Here is a 7,117-nt window from a genome sequence, read left to right on the forward strand (position 1 = left end):
ACTCTAATCATCTTGTCATAATTTTTATGCACAGAGAAACAGACAATACAACTTAATTTACTCGTCCCACATTTTATTGAACAAGGCTGTAATAATGGTATTCTTATTAGTGTATGAAAATTAATGCTACCCTGGTGATTTGGCCTTATTTATATATTTGAATGAAATGTTTAAAAGACAGAGGTAACTTGTCTGCAGTACTTGCAGTTAAAAAAAAAGAAGAAAAAAAAGACACAAGTCAAACACAAGTAATCAGGAATTATTACAGCAAATGGAGTAACTTAATTTACGAGAGAAGAAATTGTCCCGAATTCCTGCGTCTTCATCTTTAACATTCTGTTTTATTCTTTAATACTTCTTCTGCTTTCTCTTAAAATCCATAAAGTGCTCCTCCGGGGCGCCACACTGGCTATGATGAATGCTTCTCCCACCAGGTATGCGACTCACTTGTTATTCACGTCTCTCTGCATCCACCTAGTTAAATGACAACGGCTGCCCTTTCGATAATGCATCAGATTTTCTCACCACACTCCAATCTGAGAGCTGCGTCTGCTTCTCTTCTGCATAGCGATGGCCGATCTTTCCAGCTGTGTGTGGTAACTGCCCACACCGAGTTTCTGGCTGGACTGTTTGTACAGGTGCTCCGGCTGGATTTCTGAGTGGGTCCTCGACTGTCTGACTCGGTCAGAGTGTTTCTTTCACGGTTTGCGTTGGCAAATTGGGTTTGAATCCCACTGACAGCTGTTCTTGAGGTACTTCGTTTTTGTCACTTCATCTCGGTGGTGATCCGAACCAGCTCAGACGTATAAACACTCTCTTCACCTCACCTACTTGTTCCATAAAACAAAGACACACAGACTCACTAAGACGCAATACGCTCTTTATTTTCTCGTAAAACTAACCATTACAATCCACGTCTCGGCCAGATAGACATTTCTTCGTATCCTGCTCCGCCAAAAAAAAAAAAAATGTTCCACCTCGACTTCACCCAGTTGTCACAAGACAGCTGCAGAGTTCTGACATGTTAATTTCAGCCCTGAGCTGACCCCCAACTAATTATCCTTCAACTCTGTAAACACTAGTAGCACCAGTTAACACCAATTAATGGCCACTAATCATTGCCAGATGCTGCTTCTTGAGTCAGTTTTCTCCACTTGTGCTGCTGATTTCACACGTAGATGTGGTTTTGAGGTAACACAAGCAATTATCAACACGAATTTGTGTCTCGAACACAGTTTGTAGTAATTTTATATTCTTGTATATCAAGTCTTTTAAGGATTAAAATTCAAGATGTTTTTTTTATCATGTGAGATAGCAAGATGATTTCTCCATTCAAATGATTTTCAGCTTCAGTCTTTGCAGAGTTACATGGTATTACTTTGGCATGATATTACAACAGAGTCAAAGATGCATACACACAAAAGACTGCTGGGGTGAATGCCATAGCATTAATGCTAGTTTGGACAAAAGCCTTGCAGTTTTCTGTGAACGTTGTGTACAAAATTGTGATCCAGTTTGTTGAGTTATAGATGAAACTAAAAAAGGATCTTTATAATTTACCCAGACTTACCTTTAAAACTGTAAAGACGTCAGCGAGCTTGTTTCATGTTGCATTTCTTTGGTTACCTGACTTTGGGTGCAATCCTTAACCCCTGCCTGAGAGCAAAGTAAACAACAATACTCTGAGAACCCTTTATTTAATCAGAGGAGAGCAAAAACATTTATATTTTATATTTTAAGAATGAATTGTACAATCCAAATGAGCCGTTTCTCAATAAAGGTCTAAGTAAGGATTATGGCATTGCTGAAAAACAAATTCTTGTTTTGTAAATCAGTTTTTTTCTAATTAATCATTGATTGTCTTAAGAGTTGCATCAACCTTGTAATGTACCAGGTTAAACTGAGTCATTTCAAGGTTTGGTCAGTCCATATTGAAACCTAGGAGAAGTGTTATTTGAACAAGTGGTCAGTATTTAAACTGACAGATTTTAGTGTAGAATTTGCAACCTAAAAATGCTGGACACTTTGGTAAAGGTGCCTTCCTATAAGAGGAATCTATTTGCACACATGTGCTTAAGGGAAAGTGAGAAAAATCGACAAACATGTTCAATCATGTTGACATCATATTCTACCAGACAGCAGCACAAAGTAAATTCCATGCACCGAATAATCAAAACCCTTCCTCTCGTCATTTCTGCTTGTCCCGGCCTTATTGTTATTTGCTGCCGCATTGTTTGTATTGATTAGTCGAGTGTGCACTGTTTGTCATCGTCCCTGCCAACTGTACCGTTGCCAAGGGAAAGCGTGAACAAGCCTCTGCCAGCGTCAGCCTCCTCAAGCAACAGCTGTGCCACATATGCTGCTGATCAATATAAACAAACATAGCCTCCCCGCACCAGGGATAGGGATTGACAGGTATGATTCATCTTACGTGCCGCTGGTGGGAGGTGCAAGTAATAATAAGCAGAGATAGATCTTTTCCTGTTGCGATACAACCACTGGGGTTACTAGGGGTAGGTAGGAGAGATCATTCGCCCCCTGAGGTAGCTGGCAGGGTTTCCCCACATAAACCCCCCTCACAGTTTTGCAGAAGATTAGAGCAGCAGGAATCCACCAGGGCTGCAATTTGTGGCATCCTGAGTAACTACGACGAAGAGGGAATGGGCACAGATCATTGGTGTCGTGCCAGTCGCGCTGCAACAGAGCATATTCAAGAGTGACAGTGGGGAACATATCCAAGTGAATTATTACACTGTTTTTTAATAGAGACTTTGTAAGCGACACCATCTCATCTCATCAAGAGAGCTGCGCTTGAAGCATCTCACTTGCAAAATAATGATGAAATTTCCATGCAACCACCATTGAAGTATTTTGATCATTACAATGTGGTCCTTTGTGGCTGTGTGATAGGAATTCGACGGCTTGTGCAACTCGTATACTATTGTCTCAGGGGCACAGCTGAAAACACGCGCTGCGGAGGACAATAGCTTGATAGAGTGGGTATGACATCCCCTTGATGAAGAGTAATGGCTTGAAACAATATTTCCCCATGGAGCAGAATTGAAATCTTATATGGTTTCATCGCCAAGCAATTTTAAGATGTCAGATCAGTTTTGTTCCACCAAGCATTGTACGAAGGAGCAGAGCCCGGCCACAAGGTTAACGGGTAACATGCAGGCAGCAATGACACATTTATCCCCTATTTATGATGATAGATAGATAGATAGATAGATAGATAGATAGATAGATAGATAGATAGATAGATAGATAGATAGATACTCTTTTCAACACAGATGTGTTGTCAATTGAAACCAAATGCTTAGCAACTTTAATGATAGCACCGCAGCACAGCTAGCTGCCATAGGAAGTCAGAATAGTGGCAAACAAAAGTTGTGTACTAAAGGTTTCCATGTTTGGCTTCATGTTTGTTTGTCATGTCACAAGAATTTTGGAACATTGTGTCTAAAATGTGTTATGTGTTTTTAAATGTTGACTTCTAGTTTTAGTTCTTTTCTCTTTTTTTTTTTTAAAAAAAGCTGACAACATTGTCAGAATCTCAAGAATATATTTAGCCGCTATATAATGTGTAGAATGCTAGCTCTGCAGCATAGAGTAAAAAGAAACCGAAACACTGAAATATTGTAGGTTAAACAGAGATATGTGAAATGCTGTCAAGTCAGCTGTGTTTCTGTCAGGAAACACAGCATCACTATCTAGTGGGTCATAGCACTCATTTGCCACTTTCGCACTTTAATATTTCCGAGTAAAAAATTGATGCTGTGGGATATTCAGTACTGACCAATGCATCTGGACATGCCTGCACCAGGTGCACATTTTGTACAATTGATTAATTAAAGTAACTTTCTTTATTCTCTTCAGAGTCCATTCTAAGTAAATGGGGTTTTATAAATCAGTTATAAGTATTATCCATCAACAGTAGCTTGCCTAAGGGTATCCTGCTTTAACAATAGTCATATTATATTTAGACTTATTTTATAAGAGTTAAGGCCCAAATGGGAAATAGAGCCAAGATTAATAAAAATGGGGTAAAAGCAAAAATTCCTATTAGTTTAAATTAACCAAGAAAATTGAACGTTTTAGGTCTATTTATCACATTTCATGAAAATACTTGCTTTCATGAAAAAAAAAAAAAATCCCTTGGCAGGGAATAATTGTAGATGGGCACAAAATGGTTTGTTTATGGGTATAAAATGAAGGTGAGAAATGGTAAAATCGCAACATGAGATTTGAAAATGGGTTTATTAATCTACAAAGGGATGAACTGACCAACAGCTTTTGGGTGGCCTATCTGTTCATTTATTACCTCTATCTATGTAGTTTTAAATAAGGTTGCCATATATCAGTCGATAGTAACAACATCTTATGGTATTTTTTTAAACTCACATTGATTTTGAAATGAAAAAATGGTTTAAGGTTTTTGAAGTCTTTCAGCTAAAACTTGGAGAATGAATATTGACAGATCGTCTTTAGTCAGAGATATTCAGTAATCTGATTAGATGCTTTGATAAGGGGTGATTGGTTCATTTAAATCAGGCCCATTGTGTGGTGGAGTCACTAATAACACCAAGACTCGGCTGGAAACAGACACAGTGTAGACTGTCAAAAAATCCCTACTGACAATTTACTGTGACAAAGTTTTGTATTTCACACACTGCGACGTCGCAGCAACTGCTAGGGATAAAGTGACAAGAAATCCATAAACATATTTTTATCAAGCAATTATATCAAGCACACACATTACTGCAAAATTTTGAAAAATAAGGAAAGCACATTTCTTCTCAGTCCCTGAGAAGAAATGTGCTTTACAGCTTCAGTGTTAGTTTCCAAAACTGGCATCAAAACTGATGATTTTTGTGGTGGCAGCCAAGGCCATGGCAACAGGCTTTTTTTTTTTTTTTTTTTTTTTTTTGCTTACTCTTCCACAGCTGCAAAGATCAGTTTCTTTCACTATATTTACTTGTCAATTACATTTTAACGCAAGTTGCAAAATGTCCTCATTTCTGGTATGATGTGGTCTCCGTAATGTGCGGGTCAGATAAAAAAGACAACTTAATTATACTGGACCAAAAGTGTTTGCATGTAAAGCTTCCATTACAGCAGCTTTGCATCTATACCATCTCTGAGTTAATGAATGTAATTTGAAGTCCGCTTGATTACAGATATTACGGCTTCCTAAAACACAGAGGATTTGTCAGAGAAAAATCTCAAAGCATGTCAAAGCTGAAAGTTAAAAGAACAGGAACGCCTATTTCAGAACGATCCTGAACATAAACAGAAATAAAGAAACATGGTCGATATATATGTATATTGTTTATTGAGAAAACTTCGGCTTCTCTCCTCTCCGTTTCCTACTGTGAGCAGCTGCCCACACATTTCCTATTCTATCCTGCAGTTTTCCAGTTTAAACTTCTTAAGAGGAAATAAATTATTCTGGTCACTCCTCACTGGTTTTCTGGTGTCTTTTAGTCCCAGTGTGATGCCATTCATCACTGCCCTGTCAGAGCTCTCACAACTTGAGGTTCTGCAACTAATTTAGATGACCTTTTCAAATATACCCTCTGCTACGTGCCACATACAAACATTCACAGAGGCTCGTACGCTCAAAGTCATCACATTAAACCTCCATTAGAAGCCAACAAAGCCCACTCTGTGCGCCGTTCTCAAAATTAAAACTTGAAAAATAAAGAGGATATGCTTAGGAGCCTGAACATGAAGTAGTTTTCTTGTTATTGCATAGAACTCTTAAGTTGTACCTGCAAATAGTCAAGCCACTTAGTAAGCTAATAGGAAGACATTGCCGTCTATATGCGATAAAATAAGGAGCTATTTGTCTTTATTTAGTGTGGAGAAAGTCTGCAACTGTATGTTTGCAGACCCGTCATTGATTGATTTTTTGCATTTCTGATGTGAACTAATGTGCTTCTTCTGATGGAAATAAATATTAACATTTTGAAGTGGGTCAGTCAGAGTCTGGTCTTTAAACTAATGAAGAATCTGTAGCGGGAGCTGAAGGTTAGCACGTCCGACCTCCATGTCTTGAAGCTCATCAGTAAAGAGGAGATTGTCTAAATTTCAGTAGAGATATGTCATAAACATTTTTCCATCATTGAGAAGGTTTTTGGACCTCATCAATTCATGTAAGTGTATTTCAAATCAAACATATGAATCAACTGTTATTAAAAATACTAATTTTTATATGGATTATGGTTAAAATACAATGCTGATCAATGTGTGATTTTATATGTAGTAAGTTTGCTATAAGGAGTTTGACGTAGATAGATCGAACTTATAAAGACTCGCCAATTTCAGCTATCATTTTTATTGTTCAATATGTTAAAAAATATATATTTTTCTTCTCATTGTTCACTTATTGAATGTCCAAGAAACACATTTATAGCATATTTTTTTTATATCCCATTGAGGCTCAATCTAATGTAATTTTGAAAATAATACAATCGTTTTTTCTCATTCAGTTGAAAATAATCTTATATTATCCCAATTTATCCTGTCATGTCGCATCAAATCAATGATTTGTGGCCTATGTAGCTGAATCAAAATCTAATGAATTGGACTGAACGGTGGTGAGTTGAATTATAACGGTGGCATTCATGCCATGTGGAATCAGAGGCAACATACTGAACTTATATTTACATATCGGATGTAGGTGGTGGAAAGAATCAGTGCCATTAAATGACCTAAACAGGAAATTTTAAATATTGTATTAAGGATATTAATTAATTCATATTTGTGATTTTGTGGTGAAACGTCCAGGCAGCATTTCAAACCAACATCCAACAAACAACGTTTCCTTCTTCTAGCAACATCCTGGTTTCAGATCTGTTAGTTTGTTTAAATTTTTACTCAGCTACAAGCAGTTGGGAAACATTTTTATTGACTAAGGGTGCTAAATAGTTATTTGATTAAAACACAGACATGCAGGCACACACTCATGTGCTCTCCAAATGTACACGCACACACACACCGTCCTCAAAACCTGGGAGACATCACACATGAAAGGTACTCGACATCAGAGGGAGTCAAATTGGCCTTGGCTGCGAGGATTGGTCCAATCAACCTCCAACCGTATAATTAGTAA

The sequence above is a fragment of the Poecilia latipinna genome, unplaced genomic scaffold, assembly GCF_001443285.1.
Source record: "Poecilia latipinna isolate Pla-1442-1.1 unplaced genomic scaffold, P_latipinna-1.0 Scaffold1313, whole genome shotgun sequence".
NCBI classification, from domain to species: domain Eukaryota; kingdom Metazoa; phylum Chordata; class Actinopteri; order Cyprinodontiformes; family Poeciliidae; genus Poecilia; species Poecilia latipinna.